The sequence below is a fragment of the Phascolarctos cinereus genome, unplaced genomic scaffold, assembly GCF_003287225.1.
Source record: "Phascolarctos cinereus isolate Bilbo 61053 unplaced genomic scaffold, phaCin_HiC Scaffold_726;HRSCAF=1367, whole genome shotgun sequence".
Taxonomy (NCBI): Eukaryota; Metazoa; Chordata; class Mammalia; order Diprotodontia; family Phascolarctidae; genus Phascolarctos; species Phascolarctos cinereus.
This window is the reverse complement of record NW_027556098.1, coordinates 270,777,488-270,785,569: the sequence shown is the minus strand read 5'-3', so window position 1 is coordinate 270,785,569 and position 8,082 is coordinate 270,777,488. Positions and strand designations below refer to the sequence as shown.

General features: G+C 39.5%; 1 pseudogene; it reads right to left on the bottom strand.

Annotated features, from left to right (window-relative positions):
* Window positions 1-7,244: 7,244 nt before the first annotated feature.
* On the bottom strand, window positions 7,245-7,658 carry LOC110192558 (C-C motif chemokine 21 pseudogene; annotated as a pseudogene).
* Between the last annotated feature and the right edge of the window lie 424 nt (window positions 7,659-8,082).

Here is an 8,082-nt window from a genome sequence, read left to right as displayed (position 1 = left end):
ATCAGATTTTAATCCCGAGTTGTGGGTAATGTTGCCCTAGGCCTCAGGTCCTCCTTTTACTGTTATGTTCTGAATTCTGTCCCAGGAGCAAACACAGAAATGTCATAGCCAAGTTTCAAAACTCCCAGGTTAAGGAGAAAATATTTCAAGCAACAAGAAAAAAAAACAATTTAAATACTGTGGAAATACAGTCAGAATTTCATAAGACCTAGCAGCTTCTACTCTAAAAGACCTTAGGTTTTGGAACATGATAATTCAAAGAGAATATGTCTCAATTTTAAAAATATCTCTAGAGTCATAATTGCATCTTTACCCAGCTAATGGCTTGCCACCTTTTAATTCCATAAAGCTTGCCTGTTCTGTCACACATCAATAAATACCTTGAAATTTTGTTTTCTTTATTACTTGATTTCTTCTGTGAGTTCATTGACTGGGCTGGAGACAAGTTAATTTGATCAGGAATTTCCTTTTCAATACCCTCTCCAACATTTAGTTTAAATCTTTTATTAAAATCTTTGAATATCAATACGATCAGCTAAATTCCCTTAATAACTATTTATATGTAAATTAATTAATTAATTTCCACACAAATTATCCTAATTTTCAGTCACTCCCCTAAATCTTCATCAGGATGATTTCTTTGTTCATTCTCATTCACTTTTCTTATCAAATGGTTGTTAGTATGTATTCGATTCTTCCAGTTCTACTTTTTTTTAACTTTACATTATTTCATAAAGAACTTTCCAAATTTCTTTGTTTTCCTCCTACTTAGTTTTAATTGTGTGGATCTATGACAGCAAATATATGGGTACTCTCTGCATTGCTACAAACCACAACCTATCCATGGCTTCTCTTCCTGCAGGAGTCTTCTGTGCCTTACCATGAATCCTACCCAAAGGGGATGGACCTAATGTCCAGGGGCCTTACTATAGTTCTTAACATTATGAAGGTATCAAAGCATCATATGGTCATCCCTTGCTTCATTTACCTGACTGGCCCATCTCTTTTTTCCAGTAATACTTCTCTTGGATATCTTTTACATTGCTTCTTACATACAAATCTATTATTTATAATATTCTGCAGCCTATTTACACCCACCATGAAACTCTCTATTGCTCTTTGGGTCAAATCCAAGCAATCTAATAAACATTTGCTAAGCACCTAGCACTGTGCTAAGCACTGGAAATACAATTAATAAAAAGAAACTTAGTCCTTGGCCTCAAAGACCCTACAATCTAAACGGGGAGAAAACACACACAAAAAAGCAGGAAAGGATGGGGGAATGGGATGCTAGGGGACACCGAGTGGTGTGGGGGCATCTTGTTCTGTTGAATTGAAACCAGGCAGAGCAGCAGAAGCAGAGGGGAATGAGTTGAAAAGTCTAGTTTCTGCCCTCTTTTAAGGAAGGCATTGGGAGGAGTTTGGTACTTCACTGTCCAGCCCTCCAATCAGAAGGGAGAGGAGGCTGAGGGAAGTGTTGTCAATCATGAGTTAGCAGTTTGGGATTGAGTTTAGAAATGATATATTTATCCTGGGAGAGTCAGCTTCTTCTGTAGAGTTGAAACCAAATCAAGGCAGCAGATGCAAAGTGGAGAGTGACCCATAATTTTGATTCTGTAGTGAGTATGGTGCGACATGATTTGCGGTCATTTAGTACCATAAGAAGAATATTGTTTAAAAAAAGTAAAAAAAAAAAAAGATGGAGTTTTGTTCTAGGGAAAAGCCTGGGGGCATTATAAACATTTTACAATTTCCTAAATATAATTCAGTTTGCTTTCTTTCTTGTATTCAATTTTTCATTCACCCCCAGTAACATTATAGGGCCTCCTGAAACAACAACAAGAAGCAAATGAAGAATAACTATTATTCAGACATTAATTTGTAGTTTGATGGAAATCTCATAGACATTGTGTATCAGAACATACATCAGACAGATTACACATTTGATTTTGAATTCCAAGCAAATTTCTATAATAGATTATTAAAAGTCTTTCAATCACTTAGAAAAAGAAGAAATGATGACTAAAAGTTAGCATGAGTTCATTAAAAATAAGTCATGGCAGAGTTACCTTATGTCTTTTCTCATCACATTATTGGAATAGGAAATCAGGTGGATGCTGTGAATATATTACATCTGGATTCCAGGAAGATATTTGACATTTTCTCAAAATATTCTTTTGGATAAGGTGGAGATATTTTAGACAGAATAGTGCAGTCAATTGGGTTTGCAACCAAGTGACTGCACTGAACAAATGGTAATTAGTGGATTGGATCAGTGTGAACTTGGAGGCAGATCTTTAGTGGAGCCCTCCAGGACTATGTCCTTGGCCCAGTTCTGTTTGACATTTTTATTAATGGCTTGGATGAAGGCAGAATTGGCATGCTTATTAAATATGCAAATGGTACAAGTCTAAAAAGGATGCCTAATACATTATATGATAAAATGGAGATTCTAAAAGATTTTCACAATCTGGAATGGCAAACTGTAGCTAACAAAGATGAAATTTAATATGAATAAATGTAAGTTCCTGTGTTTGCATTGAAAAACTCATTTCAGATGATCAAAACCATCTGGTATTGGTGAAAAAATAGAGAGGTAGATCAATGGAACAGACTAGAAAAAAGGGAATCAAAAACAGTGGGACAGAATAACTTAGTTTTTGATAAAGTGGAAAATAAATTACCTGGGGAAAAAGCTCCTTATCTGATTAAAAAAAACACTTTTGGAAAAACTGGAAAGCAGTCTGGCAGAAATTAGACTTAAACCAACATCTTACACCATATTCCACAATACATTTTAAATAATTAATTGTAAAGATCATACTATAAAATTAGAAGAGGAGCAGATCATATACTCTTCTCATCTATAGGTAGGAGATACATCCTTAATGAAACAAGGGAATTAGAGGAAAATAAAGGTAATTGCAAAAGATAAAATAGACAACTTTGATTACATGAAACCGAAAAGCTTCTGCACAGACAAAATTAATGCACCAGGATAAGAAGGGCACTACACCACCTAGCTACATCCATTTGTATGTGTATATGTGTGTGTGTATATATGCTATATACATATATATGCATATATGTATGTATATATAACCAAAGACCATATTGATCAAATAGTTCAGAGAATTGCAAATTATTAAAAACCACATAGAATGCTCCAAATCAATAATAAGAGAAATGCAAATTAAAGTAACTCTAAAATTTCACTTCACACCCTCCAAATTAGAAAAAAGATATCAAAAGATAGGAATCATCAATATTGGAGGAGTTGGGAGAAGATAGTCACCTTGGTGCACTATTTGTGGAGCTGTGCATCAGTATAACCATTTTGGAAAGCAATTTGGAATTTTACAAATAAAATGACTAAAATGTTCATGCCCACTGACCTAGAGGATTTCTGGATTTATACCCCAAGGAGACCATTGATAAGAAAAAAGTCTCTATCTACACAAAAATATTTGTAGCAGGACTTTTTATGGTAGCAGAAAATTGGAAGAAGTACATGCCCATTGATTGGAGAATGGCTAAGCAAATTGTGGTACATGAATGTAATAGAATATTATTATGCTATAAGAAATGATGATTGCGATGAATATAAAGAAAGATGGAAAACTCTACAAAAAATGATGCAGAAGGAAGTAGAGACAAATAATATTGGTTGGTTGTTGTCCTTCCTTCTCAAAGAGGACCAAAATGACATCACTATGTTAGAGTCAAGTTAGAGTGCGGCTGACTGTGACTTATCAGACCAATAAGAGCTCGGAATGCTCTACCACAGGTTGGGCACAAATAGTCAATGGGAACATTTGGATTGGATTCTCTAAATTTGTGCATTTCATGTTTCTTTTGATCTAGTTCAATTCTATTTTGCTCATAGAACACAGCACCTTCTCTGATGAGGGCATGCCATGCTGGGCAGACATGCCAGTGTCTCCCATTCACATAATCAATTCCAAAGTTCCTAAGAGAGACCTTGAGAATGTCCTTGTATCACCTTTTTTTTTTAACCACAGTGTGAGCACTTGCCCTGTTTGAGTCCTCTATAAAATAGTCGTTTTGGCAAGTGTACATTTGGCATTTGAACAATGTGGCCAGTCCATCAGAGTAGTACTCTCTGCAGTAGAGTTTGAATGCTTAGCAATATAGTTCAAGAAAGGACCTCAGTATCTGGTATCTTATCCTGCAAGGTGACCTTCAGAATCTTTCTAACACAATTCAAATTGTGATTCAGTTTCCTGGCATGGCACTGGTATACTGTTCAGGTTTCACAGGTATACAACAACGAGGTCAGCACCACAGCTCTGTAGACCTTCAGTTTGGTAGTCAGTCTAATACCTCTTCTTTCCCACACTTTCCTTCTGAGCCTTTCAAACACTGAGCTAGCTCTGGCAATGTGTGTGTCAACCTCATTATCAATGTGTACATCCCTGGAAGGTACACTGTCAATATAAGTAAATTTATCCACAGTATTTAAGACTTCTCCATTTGCTATAACCAGTGGTTCCACATATGGATGGTGCAAAACAAAGATCATGCACCAACACTCTCTCTACTTTGATCTTGGATTGTAGCCTTTTCAAGTTGAAGAATTTACAATCAGTGTGGTAGCTGACCTTGATGCTGTGTTCGTCCTCATTGAAGGTGTTTGACAACATGGCTGAAAACATCATGGTAAAAAGCATGGGAGCAAGCACACAGCCTTGTTTCACTGCATTGATGACTGAGAAAGCATGAGAGCATCATCCATTATCCTGAGCCCAGGAAAGCATGCTGTCGTGAAATTGATGTACAATACTGATGAACTTCTCCAGGCAATTATGTTTTGACATAATTTTCCGTACACCCTCATGACTAAAAGTATCAAAGGCCTTGGTCAGATCCACAAACATCATGTGCAGAATTCTATTCTGTTCCTGGCATTTCTCCTGAAGTTCTCAGGCAGTAAAAACCATGATGACCATTCCTCAGCCTTTTCTGAAGCCACACTGGCTTTCAGGTAGATGACTATCTTCCAGGTGAAGGATCAGCCTATTAAGGAGGACTCTGGCAAGAATCTAGCCAGCAATGACTAAGAGAGAGACCCTCTCCCTGTGATTGTCACAGGACAATCTATTTACTTTACTTTTATAGAGATGGACAGTGGAGGCATCCTTGAACTCCTGGGGAGCAACCTTTTCTTGCCATATAACCCAGAAAATTTCAGTTAACTTTTGTATGAATAATGGACCTCCTCACCTTATAAATCTAAGCTGGAATAAAATCAGCATCAGGTGCTTTACCACATGAAAGGAACCTAACAGCATTCAAAATCTCTATTTCAGTTGGAACTCCACCTAGAAAAGAATTGACTTCAATGTGAGGCAAACAGTTAATGGCTTCAGCATTGATTGTTGATGGTCTGTTGATAACACTATGGAAATGTTCAGCCCATATCTCTAAAATAATGTCCTTATCACTGATCAATGTGGCTCTATCAGCACTGAGTAGTTGAGATATACCATAGGTCTTTAGCTCATAAATAGCCTTCAAGGTATCATAAAAGCACTTTGGATTGTTACCATCAGCATAAAACTGAATTCTATCTGCCTTCTTACTAAGCCAAGAATGCTGTATCTCTCTAAGCTTTGCTTGTGGAATTAAATACTGCCTTCTTAGAGATGGATGAAATATCCTGCTGGTAAACCCTGTAGAGTTCTCATTTTTCATTTAACTGTTTCTGAATTTCCCCATCATTTTTGTCAAACCAGTCTTGATGTTTGTGAGTGTTCTGACCCAGATGAACAAATGCAGTGCTGTATAACAAATATCTGAAAGCTACCCACTCCTTTTCTGCTCTATTGTTGCCAAACATGTCTTGGCTCAACTTTCCCTCCAAGTTAGCAAGGAACTGCTCCTGCTCAGAGAAATGCTCTAATCTGTTGACATTAAGTCTTCTGGTAGTCTTTTTGGCCTTGGGGCCTACACTTTTGTTGAATGTGAATATTTAGCTTGGAGAGGATAAGTCTATGATCAGTCCAGCACTCTGCACAACAGATTGCCTTTGTCACTATCACATCCTGTCTGTCTCTTCTCCTTATAATCACATAGTTTTTTAAATGCTAATGTTTACTGCAAAGGTACATCCCCAAAGTTTTATTGCATGTAGGTAAATGGAAGACAGTGTTAGTGAAGGTCATGAGATTCACAAGTCTTCAGCATTAAGTGACCATTGCTGTTGCTGTTTCCAACTCCATTCTTCCCAAGGACTCCCTGCCATGTCTGGTAGTCTGTGCCTACCTTGACATTAAAGTCACCCAGAACTATAAGTCTGTCCTCTTTTAGTACATTGATGATAAGAGTCTCTAGGTCTTCATAAAATGTTTTCTTTGATGGGGTAGCTAGGTGGCACAAAGGATAGAGCTCCAGCCTTGGAGTCAGGAGGACCTGAGTTCAAATCTGGCCTCAGACACTTGACACTTACTAGCTGTGTGACCCTGGGCAAGTCACTTTAACCCTATTGCCTCACCAAAAGAAATTTTTCTTTGATCTCATCAGGGTTCATCATGGTGGGAGCATAGGCACTGATGACGGTGGCATGGTGTTTTCCTTCAAGTGGCAATTGCATTGTCATGAGCCTGTCATTCACTCCTTTTGGTAGGCATACAAGCTTGTTGACTAGATTAGTTTTGATTGCAAACCTACACCAGCTTCACGGTGCTCCCTTTACTGTAGCCACTCCAGAAAAATGTGTATCCAGCTCCAAATTCAGTAAGCTGGCCTTCATTTGCCAGTCTTGTTTCACTTACAGATGTTTTTTTTTTTTTGGGGGGGGAATTCAAACACTTTATTGAGTCTAGATACAGAAAGTATTTACAATTGGGGGAGGGACAAGTCAATCTTGACTCTCAGCAGGGGTAGGCTATGGGGAGAGGGCCAGTGCAGGCATAGGGACCAGAGCCAGATCCCAGGGGAGGACTAGTGAAACCTTTCCCAGAAGGGGCTGGGTCAATCCCTTGTCCCCCTACCTCACTCTGGGAAATCTTGCAACGTCTCTGCATCTCTAGGCCTTAAAGGCCCTGGGAACATAGAAAGAAAAATCAAAGTGTAAAAAAGAGGTTGCCTCTGGGGTGAGCTAGGCAGGCATGGGACTAGAACCAGGACACATGCCTAATTCTTTTCCATGACCTGAATATTGTGGCTCGGGCCTAGGAGGAGGGCAGTGAGGGGACCAGGGGTCAATGGACTCTTTGATGCGATCATTGGGTAGCAGGTCTTTTGGAGACTGTGGTCTGCTCAGTCCTCTTACAGCCCCTGGTCTCTTGGCCCTTCTTGCCTGGCTTGGGGGTTCCTGTTTCATTTTTGCAGTTCTGGGATTTGGGTTTTGGCAGGGTCCCCCTATGCTTGTCAAGCCGTTTCACCAGGTCTTGGACCCATTTCATTGTGGGGTCAGCACACAGATCTGCCTGCGAGCTTTTCTGAGAAGTAAATATTATGGCCGAGATGGAGCAGCCCTGGCTGACTTCTTGCCACCTGTAGCTTTGGACAATCGAGGCCGGAATCTGCTTCTGACTGTATTTGAGAGAGCAGTCGAGAGCCCCAGTGTCACTACCTTGGGTGCCTGGGCTGCAGACAGGAAGGACCAGGAAGGCCAGCATCAGAGCTAGCACCATGGAGGATAAGGACCAGGCTTGGAGCTGGTAATTGAAAACTGAAGCAGAAGGTCAGGAGGCTGAGAGCCAGATGCTGGGAGTTGGAGGTGGGAATAGGAGGCTGAGTGTCTAGAGCTGTTATCTGGATGCAACTGAGTTCTCTTACAACTTCATCTTCTGAAGTCCACTGAACTTTGTGTTCTTTATAACTGTGTGTACGTTCTATGTACCGATAATGAGTGAATCATCTTTGTAGAAGGTTTTGTATATTTTTTTGTGTTTCCACCTCAGGGTGGGATCCCTACCTGCTGTGGTAATCAGGCCAGGGTTGAGTAAGCAGACAATTTTTAGGGCACCTTTTCCAGCCCCTTTCTCATACCAGGAGGTGAGCAGTGCAGACCTTAAAAGGCTTCTCAAACACCCAGCAGGTGGCTGAATCCCACTG